The following is a 24,778-nucleotide window of genomic DNA, read 5'->3' as shown; positions in this document are numbered from 1 at the left end:
GAAGACAAGGGAACTGTACAAACACTTCATTTAAAAGAATGAGAGCAATTTTGTGTCAGCAGAAAACTAACGCAAGGGTTAATGAACCTCTCTCATCTAATTTCAGATGCCGGCATTGGTTCTCATGCCAAATTTACTGCGACATTAGCCTAGCAGTTGAGGTCATCTACAGAGAAGAATATTTTGGCATTTTAAAGGTATTTCCGTTCTCATGCTTGTTTTAGTAAACACTTGTTCTAGCAGCAAAATGCCTTCCCTATTAAGGACTAATACCTCACAGAAAAAATATTCGTAACAGCTCAAATGTCTTTAGTTTATCACTTTGTTAGGGGATAAATTATTTTTTAAGCAAATGCAGATTTCTGTACAGAGAATGGTAACTCCCTGCGATACACACTATCATTATACTGCTTGCTACTAATGAACTGAAAAGAACTTCCACTGGATTTGTATAACCATGTGTTCTATGAACATTGATGCCCAGCATTCTTTCTATTTTTTTTTTATTTTTTAATAAACAGGGATCTCTAGGTATTTCAACAGTGGTATATTAAAGGCATTGCCTTCCCCCAGACTCCCATCACAGCACACATTTATTGAAAGTCTCAAAAGCATCCTAACTCTTAGAATGTTTATTTCCATAATTTTTCAGAAAAAAGCCACAAGTGAATTTGAAATAGGCATAAATTGTGATAAATAAATTTGGAAAACTGGAGCCAATATGTCTATTGTATAGGATATTGTCTGAAATATGTCTTCAGGAAACATGAGCTAGTCACCTTCATTATAATAGTCATGTGACTAATACTTTTAAAGAATAAGATGAGGTATTATTGCTTTATCCATATCAGGTGTGGAGGTCAGAGGAGTACTTTGGGACATAGCTTTTCACCACATTTGAGGTAGGGTCTCTAACTTGCTAGTACATAGCACACAGTGTGTTGCCTGTCCCACAAGCCCCTGAGATTCTCATATTTGTGTCAGCCACCTTGCTATAGTAGTACTAGAATTACAGTGCATGTATATGTGTTTTACATGAACTCTGTGAACACTCATACCCTTGTGTTTTCTTGTCAAGCACTTTACTATCTTCCAAGCCTTTTATCTTGCATCTGAACAAAGTAAACATATGACTACATGAAGTATACAATGGTAACCATATAGCTTATATATTGTTTGAAAAATACATGCTTATGTGTGCTCTGAAATAGTATCTTCAAATATGGCTTATATTTAGATATTAAACTTCAAAATATCTTTTGTTATTTTCTTTTTATTTATTCTTTTCTTATACAACATATCTCTATGGCAGCCTCCCCTCCCTTCATTTCTTCCACTTCCCTGACACTTTCCATTTCCCCTAGATCCACTGCTCTTCTGTTCCTCTTCTGAAAGAAGCAGGCCTCCTAGGGATATCAACTGAACACAGCGTAACAAGATGTAATAAGACCAGGCACAAATCCCTCATATCAAGGCTGGATGAGGCAACCCATTAGGAGAAAAAAGTCCCAAGAGCAGGCAAAATAGTCAGAGATAACTCTAAGGTGTGATAAGATAAGATTGTAAGGTGTCCCATACAATCTCAAGATAAACAACCTTATCATATACTCATGTAGGTTTTATGATTGCTGCTTCAGTCTCTGTGAGCCCCTATGAGCCTTGTTTAGTTGATTCTGTGTGCTATGTTCTCCTGGTATCTTCAACACCTCTGGCCCCTCAACCTCTCTGGCTCCTATGCTCCTTCCTCCCCACTTTTCTGTGGGGTTTTCCAAACTCCACCTTGTTTATCTATGTTATGGTTTCTTCATCTGCTCTCATCATCTGCTCTGATGATCATTGAGCTTGGTACCTACCTATGAATATAGCTGAATATTATTAGGAATCCCTTCATTGCTTTTTTTCCAATTGTATTTTGTTCTACCATAGGTCTCTGTGTTATCGGAAGATGGATAGCCCAAAGCAGCCTGCAGCTTTTGTAATTGTTGTATTCGTGATTTGCGTGTGTATATGTGTGTGTGTTTCTGTGTTTGTAAGTGCATTATAAAGTTTTTTTTTATCAAATTATGTAGAAATACTGTTCATAGACTAGTGAGTTTATAGTCCTAGGAAATTGACTTAAGGAGCAAATATAAAACAAACAAATAAACAAACAAAACAAAACTATAGTACTGAAGAGGATGCCACACATAAGCAGCAACAATTGTAGAAATGTTTTATTGAATAGAATTTATTATGATATTTATTATCTATTAAAATCAAACAAGTATTAAGCAACAATGAATCAGTACAAGAATTTACGCTAGATCTAAAACTTTGTAGGCTTTGCTTTTAATAACATAAACATCATGATTTTATGTACTCTGTAATAAATATAGTTATTGCAATTTAAAATACTAACCAATGTGTGCTAAAGTAACTAATTTACATGTAGAATTTTGGACACTCTCAAACAAATCTATTATGATTTTAATACATGAGAAAAGTAGTACAAATAGTTGCATGATTACCTGACATCAGATTACTAGGAAAATTACACTTCTTTAAGTAATGTCGTATGCTACACAAAGTATTCCACATTTCTCTTGTGCTTTGGGTGACTGCTTTATATTATTATGCTATTTATAGATTTGGAGACTTGACTTTTTTGGCGACTAGCTTTTGTAAATTGTCTTTTAGAAAATTTAAATAATTTATTTGCTGTTATATACTTGGAAGTGTCAACATGAGCTCAGACTAACACAGAGGATTGTTGGGGACATAAAGAAAGATTGCTCATTCATTAAGAATTTTGACTTTTAGTCTGCAACTCCATTGTGTATCATCTCATTTGAAATCAATTGGTTAGTTACAGAAATTTCATTTTGCAGGTAAGAAAATTGGTACTCAAGGGATTATGACTCACTTCTGCCTGTCAATTCTGTGTTTGTCCTCTGACTCATCAGTTTAGGGTAAGAAGCATATTTGATGCAAAAATGTATAAATAAATCAAGGGCATGATAAATTGTACTCTAGTGTAGATGCACTTTGGTTGCCACAAATAATGTAGAAACAGAGTCTGGAGCATCCCATTATTTTAGAATAGTTTTTTCAATTTTGATTCAGTAATTTCTTTTGTGTTTCCAACTTCCTTCCCTTTTTATGTTCCTATGTGACAAATAATGAGCATGCACAGATCAAATATGCACAGTTAATGCTTATAATTATACTTTCTTGGAATTTGTTTCTGAATGGAGAAGTTATTGTTGTTGTTGTTTTGTCTTAGGACAGAACCCTGGCTTAGCTCCCAGTTCTAAGCAGTCAAAGATAAACCCTACTGGCATATTGCATACAGAGCAGTGTTACCAACAGGATTTCTCCATTTATAACACATCTGTAGTGTTGTGCTATTAATTTTATATCAACTTGATACAAGCTAGAGTTATTTAAGAAGAAAGAACCTCAAGAAAATGCCCTGATAAGATTCAGGTGTAGCATTTAGGAATACAAAGCTTAGACCCAGTCCTTCTTTAACTTTTTTAACTGATTTGAGATGGTCAGCCTGTGAGTTAAGGGACTATACCAAATTCATGACTTGGAGTATATTATAAGGGTGTTCTCTATGTTTTATTTAGAAATAGCTGAGTGGAGTTAACAGGCAACAGTCCAGATTACCTTACATGGATAGCTGGTTTATCAAAACATCAAAAATCCTTAGAATTGATATGACAAACATTTCAGTATTAATGTTCATTTTCATTAGAGACCTGTCTGCTCCCGACAGCTTCCTATATTGAATTCTAAGAAGAAATTGAGCATCCTTGGAGTTACTCCAGTTGTGGTGAGACAGCCACTAGGCAAGAATTGCCACTTTCCTTCTACAGACAAATTACTGTCCAGAAAAGGACACACTTGCAGAATAGTCGACTGATTATATCTGCCTAGACAGAGTAATCAGCCCTTAATAATTACTGCAGCACTAAGGTCTGTCAGATGATCCTGGGCCAGAAAGCAGAAGAACAGATGCTCCAACGTTTTGAAGTAGAGCAAGTGTCCAGGTGTACAGAGGTCTCTATAAATTGGCTAAGTTTTAGAAACTATGATTTGTGTTTCCCACAATTATAGTTAACTCAGTCATTCTGGATTTCTGACGGGGTTAAAAACATATAGCTATTGACCTTAAGAGAAAAGATCTGAGTGTATGGTCGTCAGCTGACATTCATCCTAAAGCCAGGTTCAGAACTAAATGTTTTAGTTAGAATATATGACAGAGGAACTGGTTAGTCAACAAAAGGATGGACTGGGTATTAGGACTATCCTGTACCTCACTGGTAGAAATTGGCATAATTATGCTCTAATTGTATTTTGAGAGAAAAGTTTCATTTTAACAGGAAGGGTGATGTGTAGGAGGAACTAAGGTGGGAGGAGTACTGAGAGGAAGAAAAGGAGTAAGAAGAGGAGAAGAAGAAGGAGAGGAGAAGCTAGGTGATGAAAGAGAGGGGAGACAGGGAGGCAGATATTCATGTATCTCCACCAGTCAAAGATAGTTGTTATATCTAGGTTGGTCAGTGGGTTACACCTCTGATTGAACAATTCCAAACTTATAAAGCCTATGATTAACATTATTTTTAAAAAATGTATAAATGCAAAAAGGAAAAGGGGGCATGGGATAGGGGTTTCCTAAGGGGGGTGGGGGAGAATGGGGATAGGGGATGCCATCTGAAGTGTAAATGAAATATCTAATAAAAAAAAAGATCCAGGTGTAGAACATTTTCTTGATTAGTGATTGATATGGTAGGTCTAACACGTTGTACTTGGTGCTATCCCTGGGCTGGTGGCTCTGCGCTCTACCAGAAAGCAGGCTGAGCAAGTCATGATAAAAAAAAAAAAAGCCAGTAAAGCAGCACTCCTCAGTGACCTCTGTATCCACTCCTGCTTCCAGGTTTCCACCCTGTTGGAGTTCCTGTCCTGGCTCCCTTTAATGATAGACTATAATATGGAAGCAAAAGACAAACAAACCTTTTCTTCCCCACACTTGATGGTGTTTCTTTATAGCACAAGTAATCACAACTACGACAGGTGTTCAACTATTCAACTAAGAGCTTAAAGTGACCCACACCAAAGTCCTTAAAAACATGGCTAGCAACTATGTGCACTCTGTCTACGGGCCTGACTTACGGAACCTGCATATTTGTTACCTGGTCTGGTGTATAGCCTCCAGGTCTGGAAGGACCAAACTGTTTTCAACTTAAACCTACTAGTAGTGTCACCAAATTCCTGCCCACGTGCCAACCTCTGAAGTGAATTACCTGCTGGGACCTATGCAGTTAAATGCCATTTAATGGTCTGAAATAGATTAATTTATTCATGTTTTAAGAGTCAAGTCTATGAATTCAGCAATAGGGGCATACTGTAAGTTTTGGAAGGCAATCAAGAACATTTTATGTCCTGATTTTTACACTGGTACCAAGATCCCTATTCACATTCACATTCTTGTGCAGGAAGCATCTTTGCCACTGACTCATTTGTCTGCCCTCTGTGTTATGTAACAGACACAGAATTTCTTCTTGTTCAGCCTGGGTGATGTTAGTAGTAATCAGTGGGTTCAGTTGTCAACCCTATCCACCCATTAAAACTCCCCATTAACCCCTCACAAATTATCTTAAGAGCCATTAATGACTTAGATGCATTAATGGGATACAAGTTTTGCAAGTATTTTTTAATAATTTTATCATTTTCTGCAGTTATTAACTCTATTTTCTACAAAGAAAAAATTTTCATAATCAAATATTTTATGACAGGACACAAAAGTTACCTAAAATTTTCTAATTATTTCACTACTTTGATAATTTATGGAGTAAAAAAATTTCAAAATGACCACAATGTTACAGTTAAAAATAATTCAGACTGTAGAGAAAAACCTATAGAATAAGAATTTTCAGGTTTTTCATGTAATAAATGAAATGAGTTTAATAAAAAAGAAAAGAAAAGAAAGAAGCAAGAACATAAGGATTTAATAGGATTTACTGGCCTGTCCCTCCTGCAGCAACATGTGACTTTGTATATTAAATGACTTTTTTGAAATTTTCTACTTTTATTCTTCACTGTGCTCAAGTGTTGTACTGTATTCATTGATTTGGAAGGATGAACCCTCTTTCTACCTCCGGTAGGAAATCATCCTGATTATGACATGTAACTTCTTTGATGTAGGGTTGAATTCGGTTTACTTTTTGAAGATTTTCATGGAGGTTCATGGGCTACTGGTACACAACTGCACTATTATAATCTTTTCTGTTTCTGTTAAGTAGATACTGCTTGCCCCATAGTATGCATTAAAAAGATGTCTCCATTCATTTCTTAGACTAAGATGGAAAGAATATTAGCATTCACCATAGTTTAGAAGTTTTTCTTCCTTAAGAATACTTAAAAATAACAAGAAGAAAGGGCTGTCAATAAAAATCATTGTCATGATTTGATAACAAGATAGAGTGCTAAATGAATGTTTATCTATTTTATGAATCTGCCATATATGTGATATATATATATATATATATATATATATATATATTCCATAAGGTTAATTTTGAGAAACTATACTGTATAGAAGTTAAGCCTGGTTCTGTCTCTCAGCTCCATACTCCCAGAAAGAAGACTCTTACTCCAAATATATTTACAAATACTATGGTCAGGTAACTAGAATCTATTCTGAATAGATCATACCTAAAGATAACCCATGTATTTTAATTTACATTCTGCCACATGACTGGTTATCTGCGTTTGGGTACCATGTGTCTGTCTTCTATCATCTTTTCAGGTGCTCTTTCTATACCTGATTCTATCCCAGAATCTTTTCTCCCTCACAGATGTCCACCTCTGTTTTCTGCCTAAGCCAAAAGCCAATATAGGCTATTAAACTGACAGGTGATACATCTATACAATACACAAGATATTCTCTCTAAAATGCTGGGCAAGAAAATAAAAATAGTAATCAAAGTAGTAGCAGATGTTTTTAAAATTTGAGTTTCTTAAACATTTACCTATCAATCTTTCATAAAAAAATCTACCTTGTAGTAAACTTAAGAATATGGCTGTTGTGTTCTTTCTTATCTTTTGAAACAACCTGGGAACAACTTCACACATGTGTCAGCATCTAGCAGACTTTAATGGCAATTTCTTTCCAACCACTAGCTCTAAGATCCACATTTTCAGTGCTAGTTTTATCCAGAGAAGCTTCTAGGAATGAATTAGCCTTCTGAAAGACTGCAAGTATTTAGTCAATCTGACGATGCAAATAGTTCAAAGAGATTCAGGCAGTATTGACAGTTCTGAAATCTAATATAAATAACGACTTGATTGGTTATGGCTGTTTACATCTTAACATTTGATGGCATAACAGTTTCTCTGTTTTGTTTGAAATTTTTTACTAAAGTTTACAATCAGAGTTATGAAAGAAAAACGAGTACATTTTTTATTGATAATGAATTGGTAGATCTTTGTAATAGTCAAAACCAGAGAATAAACATTTAAGACTCGTTTCTTAAATACTAATCTCAATCTCTATTTGTACCCTCTGCACTGCAACTCTCAGGGCAGACTGGAACCCTAATTAGGGGTCTAGCTTCCCTTTGATGTTGACAGAAACTCTTATTAGTATTAATGTATATGGAAGAAAGAATAGATCTTTAAATAATTTAAAAACAGCTTTGTGTGTTATGAACACAGACTTATGAAAGATTTAATGATGTGACTTTTACATATTTATACAATGTGCATTGAAACATCCACTCAAGTATTGTATATGACTATATTTAGGGACTAAATAAAAAGTTTTCCCATTAATTATGTTGACAGAGGGAGTATCCTTTTGTGTTTCTTCATTGTTTCCTAGAAATGGCTGCAGCACTTCTCAACAATGATCCTCCTAGTTTTCAAACTCAGTCTCTTCCAATTCCCTTGTCTAAGATTTCCCAAAGTAGTGTAGCCGTGGGAAACTAAACAGGCAGTTCAGTGTGTCTTTACATTTAAAGCATATGACAGTATATACTCAGTAGATGCTTCACAATATTTGATCTTTTATATTTTTCATACATTACTGTGAAATACAGCCAGAATTCTTCTTCAGCCACAAGTGACCTAGTATGTGATTTTAATGTTTAAACCCCAAAGTTGTACTTGACAAAGAATAAGAAAACCTTGTCTATCACTTTCAGAGTGAGAGGCACAGGGATTTTGTTTGTCAAAAAGATATTTTTGATTATGAAAGAGTCTTTGTGTTTTAATGAAAAGTAGTATGTAAGCTACAAATTTTGATCTTATTGTTTAACTCCTAAATTATAATTTAAAAATATTTCAAAAGTAGAAAATTTGAACATAATCCTAAGGAGGTTTGTATTTAAGGATTACTGGTTTAATGTTAAGAAAAAAATCTTCCATGGTGTTTTAACTGGTTGAGATTTAAGACTTGAGCATTTCAAATTTCCTATATGCATTATTTTTTTTTTTTTTTGTTACAATACACTGCCCCTGAAAGGCAGGCCTGAAATGGTTCAGTAAAGCCCCCTTTGAAGGACTCTGCACAGGTCACAGAATAAACAAAGCCAAGGGGCAAGGTCTTTGTTATGCATGAAGCCGCTGGCCATTTCAGAGCAGCTCTGGGTGTCAGGGAACCCAGTTGATGACAGATGGTGTGGCTGTCCTTGCAAATTTTTCACCTTCAAATGACAGCCTCTGTGGAGATAGTCTGTAATCACTGGAGAAAGATCCTCTAAAAGCCACTTGATAATTACATGAAGGGAAACAGTTTTTATTTCAGGTAGAGTTCTGGCCTCTTTTGATATTACGAAAGCTTGGATGTTTGTAATGAAGACAGGCAAAGGAAGAAAAAAATTTCTGCTCAAAGAGCCGTGTTCGCCACACAAAGCAATAAACAAGAAAAAGCATAATCAATATGCTTTCAGAATCTGTCTTTTAAGTGCATATATTGTTTGGTTTGCTGTGCTTTAAGCCTTTAAGCAGAAGTATCTTCATTAAGAGGAAAACAGTGTGGACTAAGTAACTGCAGCAGATTTCTTTTAGATAACCAGCCTAGATATGTTCTAAAAAAGTAGCACACTGTTTTAAGTAGCTAGTTTTAACTATACCATCACTGTGTGCTTGGAAGTTTACAATAGATCTTTTTCCATTTCCATATTTTTTCCTCACTGAATTTCTATAGATAAAGGGATAAAGGAGAATTCTATATTCTGTATTTAAAAAACAGTTAATTATGTTGCTTTTTAAAAAAATGTATAAGGAAAGATTTATTTATTTATTTATTTATTTATTTTACAATTCTGAGTGACAGAGAGAGGTTTCTAGCTTATACGATCTATAGATTTGTAGCAGCAGAAAGCATCATAAAATTAAGACATATTAAGAAAGCTTGGCAAATTTGAATGCGAACATTGTTTGAGCTTGATTTTAATGAGTGAGCCATTACTGTCATCTGCTCTTTACGTTTACCTTCATGTGCTATAATTTTCTCTGTCATACACTATGGTCTAAAGCATAAGTCAAAGAGTAGGATAAGTTCAGGACAGAAAAAATCAATAGTTCATTATTTTCATTTAATTATTTGTTTGTTCCTTTAGTAACTTCATTAATTGTTAGAAAATGGAGAATTACAATAAGACTGCGATTAAACCATTAAATTGTTGGTTTACACTATTGAAGGAGATTTTCATTTAGGCTCTGTGCAATATGAATATAAATTTTCTCTGGATAAAATCTGAGATAGTTACAAAGAGAGGTACATTTGTGACAGGGATGAGTGAACCTCCATGTATGCCAGGTTGGCCCATTCTATAAATTATATTGATCTTTATCACTCATTGCTTCCATTTTAAGTATTTATAATAATTAAACTCTCACATGCTATATACACTCTGCTAACATATTCCTTGAAGTATTTGTGTAATCCCATTGTATTTTGCAGTTGACTTGTTACTTTTAGGAAATGTAGATATGATTGGTTGAATTACTTATATCTGAGAGTGTGTTGGTTTTAATAAGAATGGCTCCTATAGGCTCATATATTTGAATGCTTGGCCACCAGGAAGTGGCACTATTAGGAGGTATGGCCTTTTTGGAGTAGGTATGGCTTTGTTGGAATATGTGAGTATTTATTGAAGAAATTGTGTCACTGCATGTAGGATTTAGACTTCCCAAAGCTCAAATCAGGCCCAATGGTTTCTCCTTTTTCTGCTGCCTATAAATTAAGATGTACAGTTTTGGCTCCTTCTGCAGTACCATGTCTGCCTACACACCCATTACGGCAATAAACATTTGAACGTGGAAGCCAGTTGCAATTCAGTATTTTCTGTTATAAAATTTTGCATTGTCAGGGTGTTTCCTTACAGCAATAGAAACCCTAAGTAGGTTCAAATAGGGGTTGGGGTAAAGGGGTACGGACTGTGGGCAGATGGGCATGGAGGCTAGGAAGTGTTACAAACTTTAGCTCTGCAAATGTAAAATTTGGAAAAGAAAGAAAAAAAAGAAGGTAGAATTAAGGAAGTGAATATGTTGAAAGGGAAGAAGAGATAAGAAAGAAAAATATGTAACAACTTTTCAAAGTCAGTCACCTCAACTTTAAGGCATTTGTATTCCAAGTTTGCTATTTTCTCTTTGTTATATTTTTATTGTGTGATTACTTGTAATATTTTAAAAACTCACAAAATACAGGCTCCATAAAAATGGTCTTCATAAAAATCAAACATTATCTAATGAATGATCACCATGTATTTAAAATTACATGGAGAACTATGGTCAAGAAACATAAAGGGTTAGACAACCCACATTTTTGCCAAAGGTACCTTCATGGGGCACAGTGCATTTCTTATTTCATGTTCAGCAGACATATAGAGATTCTGTCTTATTTATTTATTTATTTATTTATTTAGGATTTTTTTTTTTCAAGACAGGGTTTCTCTGTGTAGTCCTGGCTGTCCTGGAACTCACTCTGTAGACCAGGCTGGCCTCGAACTCAGAAATCCGCCTGCCTCTGCCTCCCAAGGATTCTGTTTTTTTAAATCCCTCTCATACCAGATCAGAGTACCTAGTCACACATATCACTAAAGAATTTCTATGTGTTAAAACTACTCTAAAAGTGACAGGTTCATATTATGGCAAACATGTGTTATTCTTGCATAATACAACATAATTCTCAAATCATTTAATATGCTTAAAGAAACTGGAGTTAAAACTGTAAGAACATGATGAAACATTTTTTATGATGATTTAGCCATTGGGCTATGTATAGTCTATAAATAGTTTACAGGACTCCTATCCCTGAAGAAACTTGGAGGAAGATAGGATCTTGATCTGGGCCATAGTTCCTTTGATCCACACCAGTGATATCACAGAAAAAAATATAGCAGAGAGATGGATCAATTTTGTTTTAGAATAGCTCTTAACTCTTAGACTATCCATTTTATCCAAGCCATCAGGTTTTAAACACATGAGACCATCCATTAAGTGACACAGAATACATTTGTAACCACCTAGATACTTGGCATCTCTGGGTCCAACAATATAACACTAAATTTATAAAATTAATAAGATTAAATTATGTCAATAATAACTATGTTATTATAAATAAACTGTCAATAAAAACTATGAAAATGGTAAAGTACCATTCAGTACAAACAAAAAATAATGGTTATTTCTTAAGACAGTTATACAATGAAACAGCGTGGTATATAACTTTATAGCTTCATGATCTAACTTTGTAGGGATTATAACTCAATTTCATTATTATCAAGAAGGATAAATAACATCAAAATAATAACCTCCTTGAGCTACAATTCATTACTCATAAAGTGAAGATAACCACATAAATTTCATATTGATGTTCCAATGCTCAAATTTAAAAAAATATTAGATGAAGAAATATCTTGTTAGGGTTTCTTCTCTTTTAATTAATTATTTTATTTATTTACATTTCAAATGTTGTCCTCTTCCTGATCCCTGCTTCAAAAGCCCCCTATCTCATTACCCTCCCCTTAACTTTTAAGAAAGTGCTCCTCCACCCACCCACTCAGTTCACCTCAACTCTCTAGCATTCCCCTTCTCTGGGCCACCAAGCCTCAACAGGACAAAGCAGATCCCCTCCCACTGAGACCAGACAAGGCAGTCCTCTGCTACATATGTAGTAGGGCCATGGACCAATCCATGTATGCTCTTTGGTTGGTGGCTTTGTCCTGGGGAGCTTTGAGGGGTCTGGCTAGTTGATACAGCTATTCTTCCTATGGGTTGCAATCCCCTTTAATTCCTTCAGTCCTTCCCCTAACTCTTCCATTTGGGTTTCCAGGTTCAGTCCAAAGGCTGGCTGTAGGTATCTGCTTCGGTCTTAGTCAGGTGCTGGCAGAGCCTATCACAGGACAACCATGCCAGGCTCCTGTTCTGTAAGAACATCTTGGAATCAGAAATAATGTCAGGGTTTGGTCTCTGAAAATGGAACGAATCCTAAGTTGGGCCCGTCACTGAATTTTCCTTCCTTAAGTCTCTGCTCCATTTTTGTTCCTGCGTTTTCTTTATACAGAAACAATTCTGTGTTAAACATTTGGAGATAGTTGGGTGGCTGGGGACCATGTCTATCTACTGGAGGTTGTCTCTTCAGGTTCTGTCTCCCCACTGTTGGGCATTTCGGCTAAGGTCATCTCCGTGGGTCCTGGGAGCTTCTCTTATCTTTGGTTTCTGGGACTTTTAGTGGTTTTCCCTGTTCCCCACCCTACATTGCTACATACTTATATTAATTCTCCTGCCTCCCAGGCTTCTCTCCTGTAGCCTCCATAACTGCTCCTGATCCCCACTTATTCCCTTTCCATTCCCTCTCCTGCCAATGTTCTTCACTCCCTCTGCCTCCCGTGATTATTTTTCTCCCCTTTCTAAATGGAATAGAAACATCCACACTTGAGCCTTCCTTCTTGCTAAGCTTCATATGGTCTTTGAGTTGTATCGTGGGTATTCTGAACATTTGGCTAATGTTTACTTATCAGTGAGTACATGCCATGTGTTTCCTTTTGAGTGTGGATCACCTCACTCAGGATGATATTTTTCTAGTTCCATCCATTTGCCTGCAAAATTTGTGATGTCCTCATTTTTAATAGCTGATTAATATTCTACTGTGTAAATGAACCACATTTTCTGTATTCACTCAGATGTTTTTTCCAGCTTCTGGTTATTATAAATAAAGCTGCCATAAATATGGTGGAGCATGTGTCCTTGTGATATGGTGGAACATCTTTTGGGTATATGCCCCGGAGTGGTACAACTTCAGGTAGAACTATTTGCAATTTTCTGAGGAACTCCCAGAGTTATTTCATTAAAAAAAAAGTGTTTGGGAAAAAGTATATTTTGGCATATACTTTTTCCCAAAAAATAGTATATGTTTGGTATATTTCCAAACATACCAACAAGTTCCTGAGAGTTCTTCTCACCGAATCTCTGGGCATATATCGTTGTACTTATCAAAGAGTAGTCAAAGCAGTAATAGTCTTGGTATGGTTATTTGAATAAGAAGTGTTTCCCATAGCCTTAGGTTTTTGCATATTTGGGAACTTTAGAAGGTTGAAATATGCTAGAGAAAGTACATACCTTTGATGATTTATAGTCTCACTCACATGACATTGCATTCTCTGGTTAGTGCTTCTGATGAAAATCAGATGTCTCAGACTTCTCCTCCTGTGGTCTGATATAATGCCTTTCCTGTCATTAGAAAACTTCCCTTTGGCACTATAAGTCAAAATAAACTTTCTTCCATACATCAGTCTGGGTCATAGTGTTTCATTACAGCAATAGCAAAGTAACCAAAAATGCCCAGGATAGGAAACTAAGATATTCTATGCAAATAGCCAAATGTTGAGCCTTTTGTTCTTGTGTGATCATTTGGAAGAGAAGCTAGATTCGGGGTTTTAAAAAGTCACCCGCATTGCTTCTGTGACAGTTTCCAAAGACAATGGAAGAATAATAAATATTATTCAGAAAATTACCTGGCATCAAAATGTGGAATCATTTCTTTCTTATTTTGTATTTACTCTGAAGGCATTTTCCTCCTCAGTAGTCTATAGAAAACAGAATTGTGCTTTTCATTAACATGTCATGGAAAAAATTTCTCAGTTAAGTCAGTTTTACATTTTTCTCCACCCATCTCCAGGAAGATGTGAACTTGACTCTAAGCTTGGTAAAAAAAAAAAAAAAAAAAAAAAAAAAAATAGGAAATGTGAGACTTGGTTAAAAAAGAAAGGAGAAAGCAAAGACAATCCCATAGAATGCAGATTTCCTTTCATTATTTATTCCACAAGGACACAAGTTATTTTCAATTTAAACATATATAGAAACACAAACATGGAGCAGGCCTGGGTGCTCCACCTTTAAGGTGCACACACCTTTAATCTCAGCATTATGGAGGCAGAGGCAGACAGACCTCTGAGTTTGAGATCCAGAAAGCCAGCCAGGGCTTTACAGTGAAACCCTGAATCAAGAAATGAAACAGAAAAACCAAAGAAAACAAACAAAATAACCCCAAACAACAACAACAACAACAACAACAATCAATCAATCAATCAATGCAAATGCCCACACAAACATGGATCAAACATTTCCATATTCAACTAAGAAGGAGAGTTCATCAGAATTTTCCACATTATGTCCTGTGCCCTGTCCCCACTACAGAGTATTCCTTACGCTATGCCTCTTCAGAGGCTCTTTCTTTTTATCAAAGTCTTAAGCGAAGCATCAGTGTAAACTTGAACTTTTTCAGTAGCTCTCTCTTTATCAGTTCCCCCTTTTTTCTTTTTAAGATGTATCATACTGAGGGTCTCCTCATGGAGACCATTCCTCTTCTACTTGGAAGTTGTAGCTATTTTAAAATTGATGAATAAAAACTTCTGAGTTTATATGATCAAACACATGCAGCCATTTGTTTTTAAAAGTAAACTTTTAGCTATAAAATATGTAATATGTCTCAGACAACAATGCACCCGTTTCTATGAGCTATTTCCTTTAATAATAACAGTAACACCATGAAACAAAACTATTATCACAATTTTGTAGATAGATGGGTCATTATAATTTTCTGGTTTATCACTCCATTTAGTGTTTTTATAACAAATACATAGAGTGCTGTTTTATTTTTTAATGGGGGTAGTTTATTTCAGTTTTGAAGGCTGAAACTAAGATTTTGTTGCCACATATTTATGGCTCTGGCTAATACCATTGTGCATAAACTTTGTACCATAACATAGTGAAGAATCAGAATATAAAATGGAACTGTGGAGAAGGATCCAAATGCACACTGTATAACAACCTGTTCTCCCAAAAATGACTCACTCAGAGAGCCCAGCAGGAGTCCTTTTCAAGGTTTACGGCCTCATGTTATGCAATTGCCTTCACCAGGTACCACCTTTTACATGTTCCTTTAACTTTATATCACCTCGCACTGAGGACCAAGCATTTAATACATGAGACTTTAAGGGATACATTCAAGTCCTGCTATATAAGGCATTCTAGACAGTTTTTGTAAACCAATTTTTTTTAAAGAGTAGATATCTTTGTGAGTAGATATGTTTGTGACCCAACACCTTTTATCATATGGCCTATATTCCTTTTGCTATGTTATTAGCAATTATATACTTTGCAATAAAGTCAATAGAATATTTGTTTCTCATATGCCATAAATCTTGGAATTAAAAAGTGGACTGAAAATATATCCTGAAATGTTTAATAGTATTTTTGAATTCTGTAGAGTTTTGTAGAGTTTGTTTTCTATTAGGTATTTTAATTTACTTAATTTAATTTAATTTACTTAATAAAAATATCTTTGTACTAAAATTTTTTTAACAATCTTACTTGCTAATTCATGTGTGGAAAATATTTTTCATTAATATTTGTAACATTTAATTTTATTGTACATTTATTTGTTGATGTTGATATTGCTGTTGGTGGTGGTGCTGTGTATGTGTGTGTGTGTTCATACTGTGTGCATGCTAGAGAGTATTGTGGAGGTCAGACAAATAATTGTGGGAGTCTATTCTCTCTCTTTATCATGTGCATCCTGAAGGTTGAACTCAGGTTGTCACACTTGGCAGCAAGAGCTTTGACCCTCAGAGTCTCCTACAAGCTTTCAAATATATATACAAATATATATATATATATATATATATATATATATATATATATATATGTTTTTTTTTCTAGGATCTAGTTGAACCACTTAAATATAGTACTTCTTGAGGGCCTATGGACTCAATATAATTATATTTAATTATAATTCTTATGATAGAAGTTATATTATTTAATGGTTTAAATATAACATAAATAATTTAATTTGCTCTCAACTGATTTTTAAAAATTAAATTGTTTTATTTATTTCCATTCCAAGTGTTGTCCCCCTTCCTGGTCCCTACTCCCAGAGTTCTTAACCCCATCTCCCTTTTGCCTCCTAACACACCCACCTCACTCCTTGTCAGCATCCCCCTTCCCTGGGGCATCAAATCTCTACAGAGTTAGGCACATCCTTTCCCACTGAAGGTAAACAAGACAGTCCTCTGCTACATATGTTCCAAGGACCACTAACTAGACAATGCATGCTCTTTGGTTGGTGGCTTAGTCTCTGGGAGCTTTGAGGGGTCTGGGTTAGTTGATACTGTTGTTCTTCCTTCTGCTCCTTCAGTCCTTTCCCTAATTCTTCTATAGAGGTATCCAACCTCAGTATTTGCATCATTTCAGTCAGCTGCTGATAGAGCCTCTCAGAGTACAGCCACACTAGGTTCCTCTCTGCAAGCACAACATGGCATCAGTAATAGAATCAAGGTTTTTGTGCCAGCATATGGGATAGATCTCAAGTTGGGATGGTCGCTGGATGGCCTTTCCTGAAGTATCTGCTCTATTTCTGTCCCTGTATTTCTTTTAGACAGGAACAATTCTGGGTCAAAACAATTGAAGGTAAGTGGGTGGCCCCATCCTTCCACTTGGGGCCATGTCTATTTACTGGAGGTGGTACAATGTTGGATCTTTGGTCATTTCAGCTAAGGTCATTCCCACTGAGTTTTGGGAACCTCTACTATCCCAGGTCTCTTGGACTTTCTAGACGTTTCCCCTGCAGCTGAATAATTTCATTCATTCTCCTGTCCTTCTTGGCTTCTCTCCTGCCTCCCCCATACCTGATCCAGTTCTCCTTTTCTCCTCTCACTCTCCTCTCTTACTCAATTCCCTCCCTCCCTCTACCTCCTGTGATGACTTTCTTCTATAAGTGGGATTGGATCATCCTCATCTGGCCCTTCTTGTTAAACTTTTTATGGTCTGTGCATTATATCATGCATATTCTGTACATTTTGGCTAATATTCACTTATCAGTGAGTACACACCATGCATGTCCTTTTGGGTATGGCTTACTTTGTTCCAGATGATATTTTGTTGTTCTATCCATTTGCTTGCAATATTCATGATATCCTCTTTTTTAATGGCTGAATAGTATTCCATTGTGTAAATGAACCACATTTTCTATATCCATTCTTAGTATTTCTTGGAGCTAGTAATATAAAAATCAAGTACCCAGGTCTAAAAAGTTAAAGAAAATTTAAAAATATATAAAATTTCCTATAGCTCAAAGCTCGTATCTCTGCATTTGGTTCATAAAACTTGAAAACTGAAGCCTATTGCTCAGTCATTGGGTTGCTGTGCCTGGAAATAATATTGGTGCTGCTTGGCTTCTTACAAGTCTACAGAAGACTAGTTGAAGAATCTCATTCAAGATCCTAAGATACACAATACACTAGCCAATAGCCATCTGTGATTCAATGACATTTTAAGAAATCATCTATCTATCTATCTATCTATCTATCTATCTATCTATCTATCTATTTATCTATGTATTAGACAGGTTCTCACATTATACTTCAGATTGTCCCCAAGAATAAGTATATAATTCAGACTGAGTTCAAGACCATGATGATCTTACTCTGCCAGCTTCTCTTGATTACTGAAATTAAAGACACATGATAACACATCCATTTTAGAAAGGGTTATTTGTTATTACATAAAGGATTATGTAATGACAATTTGTAATTGTAATTTACAATTATGTAATTGTTAAGTAAAAGAAATTTTAGTCATGTGAATTTTAGACATAAGGATATTCCAGTTGTGATATAATTTCGAACTGATATAAAATTTTTGGACATGTAAGATTAAAATTAATAACAAACATCTGAATTTGTAGTTTGAAAATTGGTACTAAGGATTTTAACATTTAATTTCTATAAAAACCATAGGGAATGCATATTGCCTATATCCCCTAAGTTATGACTACAATGACTGAGGCTTTTTTTCAGTAACAGTTTTATGTGAGTTTACATAAATATGATTAGGAAGCTGGTAAGTGAAGATTGACCTGAAGATGTCATACATATAATTCAAGCCTCCCTATATTTTGGCTGTGTCATGTGTGACTTAGTACTGGGTCTGGCAAAGACATGTGGCAATGAAAAAGTTAAATTTTTGATTATCTAATGCTTAAGTCTATAGCTTACTGTAACCATGGAGACTCTAGGGTTACATACTATGGCACTGAAATCTTTTTTTCCCAGTTTTCTACACTGTCCATTTAAAGGCAGGTTATCATTTAGTAAGGACAAATCAACTCCTCAAGTTTAAAATCCTTAAGATCCTTAAGCAATGTTATCCTGACTCACCAGCAGAGTCATCAAGGAAAAGCAACTTCATTGAAACTTGGTTTTGCTGTTTGTAAGAGTAGCCTATTTATATCTCCATAGGGGGTTTTCCTGAAGACTACCCACTAGGGGTACATTGAATTGCATTAACACAGACAGAATGCTCAGCAAATAAATCAGTTCATTCTCTCCTCATTCTGACCTTTTTTCCCTTCTTATAGTTTGATGGCAATTTGATCAGTCTTCAGAGTAAGACTGGTTAGGGTTCTAATGTTCTAAAACCTAGTAAGATGTCATAGAGATTAAATTTGTAAAAGCTGTAGAGCAAAATAGCTTGGTTCACAAGATATACAGATACGATATATACAGATGTAAATTTCAGTATATGTGTGCAGGGATATTTTTGTATGCTATACCATATACCCATATTTGTAAAAGGTATAATGAAATAAAGCTTGGTTATGATTTTAAGTTTAGATGTAGCACCTGATCTTCTCAGCTGCATATGTCTGCTTATGTTTGGTCTGCAATAGCACACTACCTCTGATGATTAATATTATACATGGAAAATAATAGTCACTCTTTTTTCAAAGCATTTCTAATCACCATCTGCTATACCGAATGTCTCCTGTAAGTCTCCTAATTAGTCTAAAATATACATAGTTAATGTTTCTTTTGAGGATGAAAAAGTGATTTAAAAAGGTTAGATGATCCATCCTCAGTTATATAGTAGACGAAATCAATCCTGTAGCTAGACCATGCCTCTCTCATTACGTTTGTTGCACATACTTCTCTTATGTTCCTTTCTCTTCCCACCCCCACACTATCTTTTCTTTCAGCAAATATATAATACATCTGAATTGAAAACAGGCTTCTATTTTCTTAGTGTCCCTGCCAACCTCATGGAGCTCCTGTACTAGTATTAATCACTCATGTTTTCTTTCCAGCCACATAAAAGTGCTTGATGTATTAATGCTCAGGTGGGAAAACGTTAAAAGCAAAAGAGAAAACAGAGGTCAAGCAGATTCTGTGTAAACTCTACTATCTGTTCACTGTTTGGCTACTTTATAGTAAATCAAATCCATTTTACATAATGAAGCTTCTCTTTATTATCCCATTATCACTGTTGTGGAAAGGAAATAATGTATTTGCTTTAGTTTTAGGTCATTTGTAATTATAAAAGGATATGCAGGAAAGTGGTGTACACTTTGCATGCTTTTAAAATCTGCTCCCTTTGTTGTTCTATATATTTTTTTTTAAATCTATTTTTAAAATGAAGTATTAGAAGGCTGTGTTTTTATTGCCCTGATGCCTTTAATAGTACATACTGTGAAACTAAGCTGGATACCTGATTGATGCCATTCCTACCTGTCTAGGAAGATAATGATCAAGCACAAGGGGTCTGTTCTCCAGGTGATGTGCGCATGGAGCTCCCATTAATGTTAATGGGGATCCTGCAGCTAAGCACAGTGACTTGAGACAAGAGGCTGAAGGTGTGGTGTGCCCATTAATACATTTTCTCCAGAGCAGCTGGTTGGAACATAAGTAGTTTGCACTCCTTTTGAATTGAATGATCAAGCATATTTTTAAAGTGAAAGATACATAGATGTAGTTACAATAGGCTCTACAGGGTCTACTAAAGCATGATTTTATAGGATAGATATTCCTATAAAAGGCTTGCTTTATTTTAAGGAATGCCTTAGTAATTCATATTGAATGGGGCCAAAAGAAATCTAAATATTTTAAATAATTTGTTACTAAGTAGAAAATAAAGACTTTAAATTTAAGAACAAAACAAGGCTGTCGTCAAGAAATATGACCACAGAAATTGACTAAAGCATAGACAAGAAAGAAAAAGAAAATGCATAGAAAAAAAGAGGAAATTTCATGTTTAGGAAAACCTATATATTTTGAAAAAGCCAAGAAATTATATATATATATATATATATATATATATATATATATATATATATGCTTTTTCATATATATGTATATATATCATATATATCACAAACACATGTACAGTTGTAGATAATTGTCCACTTATAAAACATTAAGCATATATTTTTAATGTATTCTCTTACATTTACTGAAGGGCAAGCATTATTTTATATACTTGAAATTTGCACTGGTATGTTTGGTTGTGATTTTTGTGAGGTTGTAATCTAGAGGGATTGATTAGAAATGAGAAGGAAAGCTTAGAAATATCTATGTCTAACACTGATTTCCTTCTGATAGAAATTGAAACTCAGAGAGAGACATTAATATGTTTGTTGCTACAATGACAGCACTAAAAAGCTAGGTCCATGTATAGTGATTTACTCTGTAAATACAGTGAGATCTTGGGATCTGAACTCCTAATTCAGTGTTATATATACAATACACAACAACAAATACCTTATGCAATCAACTAAGTCAAGTGTGGCATCCACTGATAATGATGGATTTGAGAAGAATAAAACTGTAGGATCATGGGTGTGAGACTAATCTGCACTTTACATTTGGTACAGTAAATTTTGGGATGTTATTAAGTAGTATATCTCTTGCCTCTGATAAACACTGACCATAGAGCAGAGTTGAAGAGTACTCAAAACCATGATGACATTCACCAAATAAATATAAATAATATTTCAAAACCACAAAAGTGCCAGGAGAAAATATCCATTTGTGCCTGAAATCTTTCTATAATTTTTTTACAAGCTATATTACATTGCTATAATCTTAGTGCATACATGACTTCAGTAATTTTTAAATCATGATAAGTATTGCAAAAATTTAATGTCTTATGAACTGGGATAAGTATCACACACCTATTATGTATTTGAAAAATATGTAAGAGAAGGTTCAATATACACATTTATAAACTTATATAGAGTCATAGTACACATATGAGTTATACATGTGTAATTTTCTAGGCATAATTATATAAGTAATAACAATAAACATATTAATCAAATATGAATACAGCTACCATTCTATTAAAAAATTGGGATCTGAAATAAAAATGAATAGTCTGTATCTGTGAAAGAGTGAAAGATAAGAAGGTCTGAGATCAAGTTCCAAAAGACTGATATTATTGAGAAAGACACAGAGTACAATGTTGAGAAATGTCACTGTAAATGCATGCAGAGATATCCCAGGTTTAAACAGGCAAGTATCACCAGGCTAATGCATGTGGTGAGATATTTTGATGATTATGTGTAAGAGCTTGGAGTACAATACTGTTGATTCTCAATAGCTCCAATTAGAAAGCACATGTAATATTAGATATATGATAGTATTTGACATGTGTGATACAGAAAGCATGATGAGGTAGAAGTAGAATTGGAAACCAATGAATTTTTAATTAAGTAATTGTGATTAGGCTCATAAACTGTTTTAGTTAAGGTATCTATTGCAGTGAAGAGACATCATGTCCACAACAACTGTTATAAAAGAAAACATTTAATTGAGGTTAGCTTACAGTTTCAGAGGTTTACTCCATCATTGCCCTGGTGGCATGCAGACAGACATGGTGCTGGAAAGGGGGCTGAGATTTCTACATTTCAATCCATAGGAAGAAGAAGGGAAGCAATCATGTGTTATACTGGGCATAGCTTGAACAGTTAAACCTCAAAGCCCACCTTTACAGTGACACACTTCTTCCTACAAGGTTACATCTACTCTCCAACAAGGCCACACCTTCTCTAGCAAGATTATACCTCCTAATAGTGCCACTTTGTATGATGAATTATTCAAACACACACGTCTATGGGGGTCATTCCTATTCAAACCACCACATAAGCCTTGATCACCACTTACATGAGAGTATGGAAAACACTTTATAAACAGTTTTGAAAGTGACTTTTATTTACTGTGTCATCAAAACTCAAAATATAGGCTATGTCTCTCAGATGGTAAAAGTCTTAGTAAAATTCCACATGAGCTTGTAGTACATGCATATTTCAGGAGAGAGAAACAGGAGTATTTCAAGTTCAAGGCCAGCCTGAACTTGATTACATAGAGAGTTCTAGATGAACCTGAGACACAGAGTAAGATCTTGACTTAAAACAAACAAATAAACAAAGAAAAAGCCACAAAATATAAACACTGAAATATTCTTATTATTATCTTCAGGCTTTTTTAAGGCATATGAATTTAATTCCTGCTAAAGTCAATTTAAAGATGGCTGCTTTCTACCATCTAAGATAAATATGTATCAAACTGGCCATGAAAACACTTTGTGAATTGTGTACTTTGGGAATGCCAATTGACATTCCTATCAGAGTGGTCTTACACCTCTCTCAGGACGTTATAGGAAATGGTTTTAATGCCATTCATGAGTGAAGCAGCACTGAGCATAGCAAATGCAGAACAAATTCCAAATCAGGTTGGACACATTCTGTTCATGAGGCCACAGAGACACCTGCACACTAACACTATGGTGTGGGGCATTTAATTTACTCATACTTATTTTTATTCAAACCTCACGATGTAGAGTAAATTTTTAAATTCTTCTACCCATATTAAAATCAATCAGTCATAATATCTTGACTCATCACAAGCTAGAAGTCATGGCAACAGAGTAGTAATTTTTTACTGTCCATATAAAGAAGTAAATTATTAATTCACCATTTTTGTGGAACAGACAACTGCTTGTCTGGGGTTTCAGGGACTTACTTCATTTAACATGAAAAAGTATAAAATTGACATATTCCAATACCTTGGAAGAACCATTGATAATAACAATAATTATTATTTTAAACTTAGTAAAAGCTTTGGAAATAAATATAAGACATCTAAGTAGCTGTATTCTTTTCTAAGTAAAGATGGTAATTTATGTATTATTATAAAAGGTTGGGAAAAGATCATTACCAATCCTACATCTGATAGGGGGCTAATATCGAATATTTACAAAGAACTCAAGAAATTAGACGCCAAACAACAAAATAACCCCATTAAAAATGGGGTACAGAGCTAAACAAAGAATTCTCAACTGAGGAAACTCTAATGGCCGAGAAGCACCTCAAGAAATGCTCAACATCCTTAGTCATCAGGGAAATGCAAATCAAAACAACACTGAGATACCACCTCACACCAGTCAGAATGGCTAAGATCAAAAACTCAGGTGATAGTAGATGCTGGCGAGGATGTGAAGAAAGAGGAACACTCCTGCATTGTTGGTGGGGTTGCAAGCTGGTACAACCACTTTGGAAGTCAGTCTGGCAGTTCCTCAGAAAATTGGACATAGCACTACCTGAGGACCCAGCTATACCACTTCTGGGTATATACCCAGAAAATGCCCCAACAAATAACAAAGACATATGCTCCACTATGTTCATAGCAGCCTTATTTATAATAGCCAGAAGCTGGAAAGAACCCAGATGCCCTTCAACAGAGGAATGGATACAAAAAATGTGGTACATTTACACAATGGAATATTACTCAGCTATTAAAAATAATGAATTCGAGAAATTCTTAGGTAAATGGATGGAACTAGAAAATATCATCCTGAGTGAGGTAACCCAATCACAAAAGAACACACATGGTATTTACTCACTGATAAGCGGAGGTTAGCCCAAAAAATTTGAAACAACAAAGATTCAACTACCAGACGACATGAAGCTCATGAAGAAGAAAGAACAAGTGAGGATGCCTAGGTCTTTCTTAGGAGGAATAACTAAATAACCAAGGGAGCAAATATGGAGACAAAGTGTGGGTCAGAATCTGAAGGGGGGGGGGGTTGTAGGGAGACCATTGCGTCTGGGTATTTATTCCATAGGCAGTCACCAAAAATAGACGCTGATAGGGATGTCAGGATGGGAAAGCTGACAGCAGCTGGATAAGGCTGTCTCCTTAGAGGTCTCTCAGAGTCGGACATACCCAGAGACAGATACCCACAGCTATCCATTAATCTGATCAAAGTTCCCAATGGAGGAGTTAGAGAGTAAATTGAAGGAACTGTGAACCGTAAGGGCTGGTGGCCCCGTGAGGAAAGCAACAATACCAACCAGCCAGAGCTCCCCTGGGTCTAAACCACCAGCCTAGGAGCACATAGGGAGAGACACATGACTCCAGCTGTATATGTAGGGGAGGATGGCCCTGTTGGGCATAGG

General features: G+C 35.3%; 1 long non-coding RNA gene across 2 annotated transcripts in view; it reads left to right on the top strand.

The window, feature by feature from the left end:
• Positions 1-24,778, top strand: part of LOC117707673 (uncharacterized) — a 452,126-nt gene that overhangs the window by 279,831 nt on the left and 147,517 nt on the right. For both annotated transcript variants that reach the window (XR_013109711.1, XR_013109712.1), the window contains one exon: positions 107-197. This is a non-coding gene — a long non-coding RNA (uncharacterized LOC117707673). The remainder of the gene's footprint in view (positions 1-106; positions 198-24,778) is intronic.

This window comes from Arvicanthis niloticus, chromosome 4 (genome assembly GCF_011762505.2).
Source record: "Arvicanthis niloticus isolate mArvNil1 chromosome 4, mArvNil1.pat.X, whole genome shotgun sequence".
Lineage (NCBI taxonomy): Eukaryota > Metazoa > Chordata > Mammalia > Rodentia > Muridae > Arvicanthis > Arvicanthis niloticus.
This window is presented reverse-complemented; position numbering and strand designations above follow the sequence as displayed.